The sequence below is a fragment of the Mixophyes fleayi genome, chromosome 10 (genome assembly GCF_038048845.1).
Source record: "Mixophyes fleayi isolate aMixFle1 chromosome 10, aMixFle1.hap1, whole genome shotgun sequence".
In the NCBI taxonomy this organism is placed as follows: Eukaryota; Metazoa; Chordata; class Amphibia; order Anura; family Limnodynastidae; genus Mixophyes; species Mixophyes fleayi.
The window spans coordinates 33,296,440-33,308,400 of record NC_134411.1 but is presented as its reverse complement, the minus strand read 5'-3'; positions in this window follow the sequence as shown (position 1 = coordinate 33,308,400).

Here is an 11,961-nt window from a genome sequence, read left to right as displayed (position 1 = left end):
GAAGTTGATTAATTTGATCCATTGATTTGTTGATCCAATATATAACCGTTGTGCATAATACTAATTACATATCACCTTAGAGCATTCATTATTCTCATTTGAACAATTACACAATTCTTAGGGAATAAATCACATACAGATTTCAGCTTTCCAAAGAATAAACAACATACATATAACATCAGGGGCGCACGGAGGATTGTCGGGGGGGGGGGGTTCTCCCCGCCGACCGAAAAAAAAAAAAAAAAAAAACACGAGAGAGAGCTGCTGCGCATGCGCGGGCTCCGTTTCGCCAGCGCAGTCCTATACAGCAGCCGCGGCGCTGTCTAAGAAGCGTCTGCGGCGGTGCTGTATACAATACAGCATTTAATTTAATCTCAGAATGCCTGCTTCGATGAATCAGACCCAGTGTCTTCAACAACAAAATTGAAGCATGCAGTCACTTCACTACAATGTATAATTATTGATAATTTTTCAAAGCCAATTAGAGGGGGATATTGGTGTTCCCTACTATTAAGCATACTTGCCTACTCTGCCGGAAATTCCAGAAGGCTCACGAATTTCGGGGAGTCCTCCCAGAATCCTGGAAGAACAGGCACAACTCCCGGAACCTAAAAAAAACACAGAAATCAACAGCATTGAATATCGGGGGCGGGGCATAATTTAGTCATTATGCCCCGCCCCCACTATTCAATCAATTGTCAATTCATACTGGGGCGGGGCCAAAATTGTGATTTTTATTTTTTTAAGTCCCGCCCCCCACCTCTTCTCACCCAGCTCCCGGGAACCAGCTTCAAAAGGTTGGCATGTATGCTTTTAAGCAGGGAAGAATAAGAGGAAGTTAACTTTGGAAATGGTTGGATAACCCTGCTAACTATTGGTACATATTTATGTAGAACCGCATTTTATGAAAGATCGCATAGATGAGGATTGAAAAGTATCTCATATTTATTAAAAAATCAACACAGGAACAGCCGTTCCGAAAAACGTCTGTTCCTGTGAAGTCTTACACTTACTTTCACGGGATCTTCGTTTGCGGTCCTCTGCGATGTGGTTTCCGGCTTGCTTTTGAATCTCTGTGCGCATGCCTCGACCCAAAAAGCTCGGACATGCGCACAGAGATCTGGACTGAAAGACGGTAGGTCATGTGACAGGGAATATCACATGATCCCTCCACACATGCGCTGTCCAGCTCTGCTCTTCGGAGCAGAGCTTCTGGCTGTGAAACTTTTCATGTTAATGTAGCTTGATCTGGCATACATTAACATGATTGGAAAGTTAATTTTGTACATTGTTAAATAGCGTTACTGAGCACTCCCCATACACTGTTATGGGGAGTGCTCAGTAAAACGATACGAAATGCAAAGCAACAGATACCTGAGATATCTGCTGCGATGCTACAATCATGAATAGCAATTTAGCGGTTAATCCCCAAAAACTATATAGAGATTAATATAAACTGACAAATCGGCTTAATGAGGGATCTCATAGCTAATGGCTATTTAATTATTTTCATCATGTGATGAGCACAGGAATTGTGAATACATTTAATTGCAGAACTGCATTAAGCCATTAACTACAATGTCTGACAACACCTCTAGGGTTTTATAATTGTACATTCTAAAGGCCAGTAAGCCTTTAGGAATTTAGTGGTTTTCAGAAGGAAACGTGAAGCTAACAGTGTTACAATGTGCCAAAAAAATTAAACCTGTTTGACTTCTAAGGGACTTAAGGACAAACAGAGACTTGCATTTGTACATATGTAATCTGCATTGAAAACTGAGCTGCTATACGCAAGTAGGTTCTTATGGAGGCTGCATGTAAAATGGGGGCGTAGGTGCCAAATGGCACTAAAGACGCATAAGGGGCATGGTCACCGAGGCGGGCAAGCTAGCACCTGGGTGGTTAAGGGGGGCCAATGGCAGCAGAGTGGGCTATGTGAGGTGTGAGAGGCAGTCCAGTTGGGTCAGACTTTAAAGGGAGGGAACAGGGAGGAAGTGGCCATTGCCAGTCGGAGATCCCACCCACCCAACCCTTGGAGCAGTGTTTGTATATTTATATAAAAAAGATGAACTGGGGTGATGGCCACATGCCAGACTCCAGATTCAACGGTTGGGCCTTGACGCGCAGCGTGCCAAGGGGGAGTGCAGCAAGTGTGTGTACCAAGCACTGGCGCCAGGGGCAATTGTTGCAGTGTGTACATGGTGGGCAGTTTATTGAGTTAGAAATTGAATAGCATTGTAATTTTGCTTTCCTGCACATGTTGTTTTGTTAGTGAAGCTGTGACAACTTTTGACCAATTCCAGTCTGTGAATCTTTATTTGGTTAGCATGTGGCAGTGGGGCATTGGCATATTGCCTTATGCTCCCTTATACAATTGAAAAATGACCAAACATTCCATTATACTGTGAAGAAGCCTGCGAAAATATTATTATTAATATGATCATATATTTGTAAGGCACCACAGTGCTCCGCAGCTCAGTACAGTAGGGAAAACAGGACATCCATAGCACAGTACATAGAACAAAGACAAAATAAGTGCAGACATGAAAACAAAGGGCAGGGAAGATCCTGCTCATTAGAGAGCTTACATTGTAAATGGAAGAGGGCACAGCTGAAAGAAGAAGAGTGAGTGTGGCTCAAAGTGGAGATTGGGACGGTTGTGAGTGTGCATTCGTGTGAGTAGTATAAGGTAAGCTCTAAAACAGAAATGTGTTGCACACTAATCGCTCAAGTAGTTTTGGAGGCAAAGGGGAGAAGAGAAACAGGGCGGTAGTTGGAGAGAGAGGCTGGATCGAGAGATTGTTTCTTCAGAATAGGTGAGATGAGGGCATGTTTAAAGGAAGATGGAAATGTGCCAGTGGAGAGAGACAGGTTGAAGAGGTGAGTTAGAGGTGGGCATGCAGTGGAGGAGAGGGAGTGTAGAAGATGGTAGGAAACAGGGTCGAGGTGACAAGTTGTAGGGTGAAAGGATGAGATGAGTGCAGAGTCTTTGTCTTCACTTACTGGAGAGAATGAATTAAGGGTGGATTGGGGAGTGTAGGTAAAGGTGGGTAGAGTGGGTGGAGTGCATGGAATTTGGTGTTGATTTATTTCTTTGAAGTAGTTATACAGTAGTTATCCTATGCCTTTAAATTCGATGTCAGGACCCTGTTTAAACAGTGTCCCTGCAGGGTCCCGACATTGTCGCTTTAAATTTAAAAGGCGCACTGACGTCACACAGTACTGCTGGAGAGCTGGGCAGTCAGAAGGAGGTTCTGTCAGGCTTCTGCTGCAATCGGAGATGTGCACAGTCGTTTTCAAGGTAAGTAGGTTAAAATACCTGTCGTTTTTTCATTCAATCGTGTTTTTCTTGTAGGTCTCATGTGTGTCGGTGTTATCGTCATCGGGTAAGCGGTGACCACCATCTCTATGAGCTTGTATTGTGCCAGGACATATAGTATAACAAGTTAGAGAATAGTGAAGTGCAGAGAATGTGTAGTAAAGATCTATCTTCAAAGGGATGTATCAGATGATGACTATAGGAAATAATTGAATGATTCATAATTGTTATACTTTAAACTTGTACAAAAGAGGGAGTTGTACTTTTCATTAATCCAGGTCTATGATTGCATTATTTAGGTTAACTAAATATAATACGACACGGATGTTAAGGATCAGGCATATGACTAGCGCTTAGTGGGATATTTCCACTTCTGTAAGATGGTTTAGAAAAGGCATAGCAGAAAGTTTTGCATCTGGTATGATGTTTTTCTTCAAATACTGCGTCGATGTCAAAAATAGAATCTTGTGATTTTCCGTATTCATGTATTCGTCATTTCCTAATTTGTAATTTAAATCATACTTGCCAAATTTGCAGACCAAGGAGAAATCCGAGGGGCAAGAGCAGAAGGCGCAATAGTGCGATCTGCGTCACGGGCAGTGTGGGATGGGCTGGTGGAGCCACAGTTTGCATCGCCAGGCCCCGCTCTCCACTGCACGTTGAAATGCAGCAAGATTCCCTGAGTCCAGGAAGACTCCTTGAAAGTTGAGACTCTCCTGGACATTCTGGGAGAGTAGGCCAGTATGACTTTTATAAGATTATTTAAGTATAGTATAGAAAACTGTAATTGCTCATTGGTATCTTACTGTATGATCTCTCATCGGTTAAACTATCTTGTAAAGAATAAAGCTCAGCAAGATATCTCTAAACAAGTCACCATCTCACCAATGCAGGTTGGAATGTTCTATCGTACCCACCTATGGAGGGCTTGAGGTAAAACATAACGAAACATATCCAACACAAGAAGTTCTCCAAAGTCATGTCACTCTCTAATATAGTCACTTTTTCCCAGGTATCAGAGTCTGGTCCCATGGTCTAGGACATAACAAGCTTTTTTAAGAGAGGAGCTATAATTGAGGCCCGGTTAGCAGGTTTCCAGGCTTCTCTTTGGGACATCTTTTGCAAAACCTGGTTAGCTTGTCTTGGACAAGATACTCCCTCATGCTATGAACTGGAGTCCCCACTATCCATATTTTGCAGAAGACTCTACAAAGTGAGCTGGGTTTGTCCCTTCTGTGAGTTTAATAGTTTATTGGTCCCAATATGGTGCACCCCCCCCCCCATAGCCATTGTCTGTCTTATTAAGCATTGATCAATTTCTTATTGTTTTTACACATTCTCCATGGTTTTACTTTTATGCCTACTTTAACCAAGCAAAATAAAATACTCATTCAACTTTTAACATCACGTGTGATCTGATGGTAAGAGCCACCTGAGGAGTATTGCAGCAGGTAACATAAACCATAGGATACCGATGATTCTTACAAGTACTTTTATAGTGTTCTTAGTTCCACATGAATTCTTTAAAGAAGTTTTGGACCTTTAAAATAATGTTTCCGGTCCAGGGCACTGGTAACAAGGTTACAGCAGCACAAACATTAGAATATACCCTAGACTAGTCAACTGTCAGCTTCAGTTCTGAGAGTTTTATATCCTTTCATGTACTCCCCTTGTTAGTCTGTTTACAGAATAGCTACTTTGACCCAGTGTAACCTCACACAACATTAACTCACTCGAACATTCTCTGCTTTGTGTAGTATGCTGTAACCTGACATCATTGCTTTGTTATAGTCGCATGCACCTTTCAATCTCCAGCACAATGGCAATCTATTTAGTTATTTACTGGGGCATGAAGGGCTCTCCAGGGCAAAGCAATGGTAGGGGCCCATGAATTTTGCACCCAAAAGGCTATTTTTTAATCATAATAATAATGATGATAATAATAATAATATATAAAATTGCTCTACATGCACTTACCTAGATCTAAGTGAATATAATCTCTTATTTCTTTCTTTTTCCATCTTTCTCTCCTGTCTTCTCACTTCAGTCTTCTCTCTTCTGATGTCTCCAGTGTAGAAGTGCAGGAAGACCAGCCTAGAGTCTAGTAGGGAAGAATAGTGGCAGGTGAGGTGCAGCAGCAGAGGATGTATAACAGAAGGGAGAAGAAATGTGTTTAAGGGGCCAGCGGCAGCATGGGGTGACTAGCAGTGGGGATCAGTGTGGCAGCAGGGACCGGGAATGTGACAAATGGGGTGTCTGGAAGCAGGGAAGGGATGTATGGCAGATGGGGTGCCTGGAAACAGGGAGCGAGAATATGGCATATAGGGTGTTTGGCAGCAGGGAGGCGGAGTGTTTGCAGTTGGGAAGTCTGGCAGCAGGGAGGGTAGCGTGTATATACTGACATGGCTGACAACCATAAGGAGGCCTTGGAAGAATCAATGCTGCAGATAAATATATAATTTATATATATTTATCTGCAGCACTGATTTTTACTATTAATCTACCCCCCCATGTTGCCAAAGCTGCCACCCACCTTTGTTCCATGCAGTAGTTTTCTTTATTTATATAACGTATGGCCTTCTTCATTGCCTGTCTGCGAGCTGCTGCTGGCTCTTCTCGACTCCACAGTATCACAATGTCATTAGTACACGTCGGCTATGCTTAGGGGTGTAGGGAGTTGTGTGTCTCTCACTATCACTGTGGACTGAAGGCCCCATCCTCCTACGGTAAGGGGTGGAGCACCCTGGCTCACCTGGAAATTCCCTGTACTCTGTGGGTCAATGCAACCCTGAATCTATCACAGTCCCACTTAGCATCAGGTAGCACTGGAGAAACACACTATGACAAAAGATGTCATGAAATCCAACACTGGAGTCCATTGTATACAGGAATCCCTCCAAGGGGAACTCACAAATGATAAAAGTTAGCTAAATGCATTAGTTACTCATTCGTAATAAAGAGGCAGGTCCAAGTTGAATGATTACTTAATTAAAAATATGTAACCTGTGGTTCTATTCCCTTGAGGAAGTCCGAATATGCGCAGGGTTTTCCCACAGCACAGATCACGTACATCTCCTGTGTATCCCTACTGATAGATCTGCCATCCTTCGTACCTTGAAAATTTTGCCGGATGTTCCTAAAAGGCAGAAGGAACATAAGGACATTCTTTTTCAGGAAGGAAAGTATTTTTTGGACTTTCCAGATCATAAGCTTTCTATTGTCGCATATTACTCGCTAATCATATTAAAGTATTTACTTTTAATTACTATATGTTTCTCTCTCCATACTTTATGTGACTGAGGAACCACAAACAGGAAAAAGGTTGGGCTGTTTATTGCAGGAATTCTGATCTTCACCAAGAGCATTACAGGTAAGTCATGTTTAATATTCCCATGGTATGCAGCCATGTAATACTCCTACTTGCAATGTACTATTTTGTGCTGAAATTACTACAGTATTGGGTGCCTCCTCATCCTTCTTCTCACAGACTTAACAACAGGTATATGTTAAGATGCAGCCACATTGAAAATGTAAGAAAGAAGAATTTCTATTGATATTTTGTCTGTGGTTCTATAACTTTGGCTTATATAACCTTATTATTAATTGTGAACAATAAGAGGAAACACTCAGACTGTCTGTAAGAAAGTAGAACACAGACTCTCAGACTCTATATCATTTCCACCATCAATGTCCCTCCTAAGTCAGCCAAGCCCGACCCCTGGACCTCGACCCATTTACTGATGGACATTTCCTGGATGCCTTATTCTCCTCCACTCCCGACATCCACACGTTGGACCAGTGGTGCACTCCCTTTTATAGCTAAGGAAGCAGCTGCAGCCATCTGCAAATGAAGTCCATCCACTGCTGGCTGTCATGGTGCAACCAGATTGTACCTGTGACTGCACATACAGCTCTATGCTCCTATAATTGTGCACACAGCTCTACGTACATGTAACTGATAATTCAGCTCTATATCCTGTGATTGCAAATACGGCTCTATGTAACTGAAAATATAGCTTTATGTTCCTGTAACTGAGAATATAGCTCTATATTCCTGTAACTGAGAATATAGCTCTATAGTCCTGTAAATGAGAATACAGCTCTATATTTCTGCAACTGAGAATACAGCTCTATGTTCCTGTAACTGAGAATATAGCTCTATATTCCTGTAACTGAGAATACAGCTCTGTGCACATAATCTGGTGATATCATATGTTAAATAGTGATCACTACTCAGAACATGTAGCACCGAGTACAAATGGACCTTTATGTAAAAGTAACTATATTTTATGTACCTGTTCCTGTGAATACAGCTGTGGATAGAGGTCTCTGGATAACACACAACGGGGCAGTATGTACACTATAGTACAGACATCTCTCCTTGTTTTATTGTGTCATGCTCTATAATTAGGATGTCTAGGAGTTGCAGTAATTTGCATACCTTTGCTGTGGGAAGTGACAGCATCACTGGTTCTGTATAAATGTGAGACGTATGTGAAATAAGACACATTTAGCATCATGGCCGGAAGATGTATATACCTTCAGCAGAAGATTGTACAGGAACCCCAGCAAGCAGAGGTAATGACATCTGCCGGCTTTTAGCCTTAACAGGGAAACACAACTCTTTTATAAGTACATGCTATTATCCTTTTATTTTTTAGAAATGTTCAGCTAAGTATATGGATATGTCATTTTGCACAGGAAGCCTCAATCCTCTGTATATTTGCATTCAGCCTATGCATTACAAGATACCATTTCAGATTGGATCAACTTGTATTTTATGGTTAGTGGACCTTTAAATAATTAGGCTGTCAATCAGATATAACAAACTTAGGAACAATCTAGTGCGGATATATGAGCTTGCACTTATTTGCTCCCTTTAACCTAAAAGGCATTAATTCACACTCACACTCACCTTGTCAGTTGGCTCTCACAGCAGACAGTGATCTCCCCAGAGTGCACTCACAAATGTGTACAGTGTTCACATTTGTACTTGTTGGGAGAACATTTTTGCATAATAATGTTCTAAATAATGGCCCCCTTTCATTTCTGGACAGATTGGTTAGTATCTTTTGGGGTTTTATCAAGTGTCTATGTTAAAATAAGCATACAGTACTTGGATGGACAGAGAACCTTGAAGGATTGTGTAAGAAAGAAGACAGAAACCTCTGGCTGGCAAAGCATTCTGGGATTTGAAGCTCTTTCTGCACTATGAACAATTCAAAGTTTTACTTGATTACACTCACCTTGAAGCAGACCACCGGTTCAAAACAAATTGGTGGACCTGTATCAAGTTTGGAGACAGGGGCACATCCTCCAACACAGTGAACATCTGACTTTGAAATCTGATCCAGTTGGTTCCGGACAACTAAAGATCTTCTTTTTCTGCGATCATTTCTACAAATGTCTGGTGGAAGTTTCTGGACTCTTTGTCATGCTTTGTATTTATTCGGAATTTTAACCATTTTGTGACATAATAAAATGTTTTTTTTATAGTTTGCCATACACCAGAATTTTTTCTCTTCCTTTGTATATCATGGTATCTATATGACAGAACATCGGTCATATTGAAGTTGTATTCTGTTAGAAGAAGGAAGTCTTGAAATATCTCCAAAGATACCTTTTAGGAGTCCATGATCAAGAATTTATATTGTAAGTGGCTGTTTCGTCAGTGAGAGACCTCTGAATATTATGAGGACGCTATAGTTTAAATATTCACATTGTAAGTGGAATCACATAAGGGGGGACATTATCCTCTGAATACTTTGGGAAATTAAACCTTTTAAAACAGTGTTTCCCAACTCCAGTCCTCAGGACCCCCTAGCAGTACATGTTTTCCATATCTCCTTGCTGGAGCACAGGTGTATTCATTACTGACTGACACATTGTAGCAGGTGGACACAGTGTAGCAGGTGGTATAATTATTTAACTGGTCCATAACAATCCTGCACTTTTAGTGGGTCCTGAGGACTGGAATTGAGAAACACTGTTTTAGAAGATCTAATAACAATATGGACTCACATATCTAGATAATAACATTGTATTATTTACAATATCACACTATGCTCTTGTTTTTTTGCTTTTTTTTATAACTGGACTTTGTAGCCATCGTTGGAGTTAAGTAGAGAATGCTGATATTTGAATATAAGTATTACTTTTATTACTACTTTTATTTTTTATTTATTACTTTTATTTTGTTATATCACTTTTAGCTCTATTCTTCACTGTATGTATTTATTTGGGAGATAAGAAGTGCTGGATTACACGTTATTAGTCTCGCATATTTCACTTCTCCACAATTGGTGTATAATTGTTTTGGTCTTCTCTAGCTGCAGTGGATAGTGAAGCGCTTGTCAAACTTCTTTTGCACTTTATATTTCTACAACTGCACAAAGTCTTGCACTCGTTCCTTGTGTCAGGACAGTGTGTTTTGTAGACTTTCCTAGAGCAAAATATATGAATAGTTTGATGAAAAGCAAAGTTCAAATCAATTACTGTCACTGTCTGTACTTATCTTGTGTTGGCACAAAACTAAAGCTGGCTGTATCATCATAGATCCAATTAGGGACAGCTCTCAATAATAATCCAGTCCAAATTGCTCAGATTAGGTTGGTCAATGTGGTCTGTTGAACTCTCTGTGGAGCTATCATACGGTTGTGGGCAAATCAGGCTCCGATCCTTTCACCCCAAGCACGGGCGGTGTGGCAGAATTGTGCCGTGTTTGCTTCTGACAGTCAAATGTTTCTCAGAAATTTCCAGGAATTAAAAGGGAGTAGTCACCCAGCCCAGACATTCGTCTGAATGATTTATAACGACTGCAATCTTCAGACATCTATGACCTCACCTATATTGTCTATAAGAGATTACATATATTTCCTTTAGAGTGTAAGCTCTTACGAGCAGGATCCTCTCACGTCTGCACCACCTTTGTCTACCTCTGTTGTGTTTTAATGTTTAACTTTTATTGGTGTGTGTGTTTGTACTTCTGTATATGTGCTACCTGTAATTGTACTTGTATGTTTGTTTTGTACTTAAATTTTGTAACTGATTTGTTACTGTGTGTAATTTGTATTCATGTGATTTGTCAAGCAGCAGCTGCAAGGGCAAACAGAGTATTGGCATGCATAAAAAGGGGCATAGATGCAAGGGAAGACAGTGTAATTTTGGCACTGTATAAATCGTTGGCAAGACCTCATCTTGAATATGGAGTACAGTTCTGGGCACCACTCTATAAAAAAGATAATTTGGAGCTAGAAAGGGTTCAGAGAAGGGCGACAAAATTGATAAAGGGTAGGGAGTCATTAAGTTATGAGGAAAGGTTAGCCAGTTTAGGCATGTTTACTTTAGAAAAGAGGCGTCTAAGAGGAGATATGATTACTATGTACAAATACATTAAGGGTCAATACAGAGAACTTTCATGGGAACTTTTTACCCCAAGGACTATACACAGGACACGCGGTCACCCCCTAAGGTTAGAGGAGAGGAAATTTCACAACCAGCAAAGGAAAGGATTCTTTACAGTAAGGGCAGTCAAGATATGGAATTCATTGCCAGGGAAGGTTGTGATGGCAGATTCAATAGATATGTTTAAGAAAGGGTTAGACAAATTTTTAGCGGAAAAGTGTATCCAGGGATACGACCGTTAATTAAAATGTGGGATAGTAGTGGATATAGTGTAAAAATAGGACTGCAATATTGAGTCTGGGGGGATTTTCACAATTGAAACAGATTGGCGGTTGCTTACTCTGGATCAATTTCAAATATCAGTGAGGGATCGCAGGAGATCCAAAATAGGTTGAACTTGCTATGTTACTATGTATTTGTATGCTGACTACAAACAAAAAATGATTTTGATGATGATCTCTTGTCTCAGGCTTCCACTGTGCATGTTTCACGTAACACATTTTAGAGACATTTACAAGGAAAAAGAGATTTGAAAAGGGGAACTGTTCAGTGAGTGCATATGGGCAGACAGACAGGTTAGGAGAGCACAATATGCTTGTTTTGTCTGTCTGTGTGCACTCAGCGAACCGGCCTCATTTGCAATATGACAGCACATAGTTATACGTTGTCATTTACAAAAGTGCAGAAGCGTAGACCTTTTCTGTTTGCTTGTTTATGGCTAATTGGCTGCTAACAAATTGACCCTAGTCTGTCTGTCTCTGTCCGTTTGTGTCTCTGTCTGTGTGTCTGTGTGTGTTAGGGAATTTAGACTGTAAGCCCCTATGGGGCAGGGACTGATGTGAGTGAGTTCTCTGTACAGCGCTGCGGAATTAGTGGCGCTATATAATAAAATGGTAATAATAATAGTGCATTTGAAGGTCCATGCCCACATTACGGTGTTTGAAACTGCCCCTGGAAAACCATTTTACTACAATTTTTGTGGGACTGAGGATCTGACTGTAAATGCGCACAGTCAAAACATGACTTCATAGTCTACTTACTACCACTTTATAAACCCCACCTTCATTAATTTCAACTTTTTATTTTTTCCCCCTAAAATACAGTCTAATTTTAATCTTAAATTACTCATGGGAGTGAGGGAGCATTGGGACTGTCAGTACTACATGTGTCTCTTTTGTGCATTTAAATGCTTCAATTACAGTCATCATCATCAGCTATTTATATAGCGCTAATTCTGC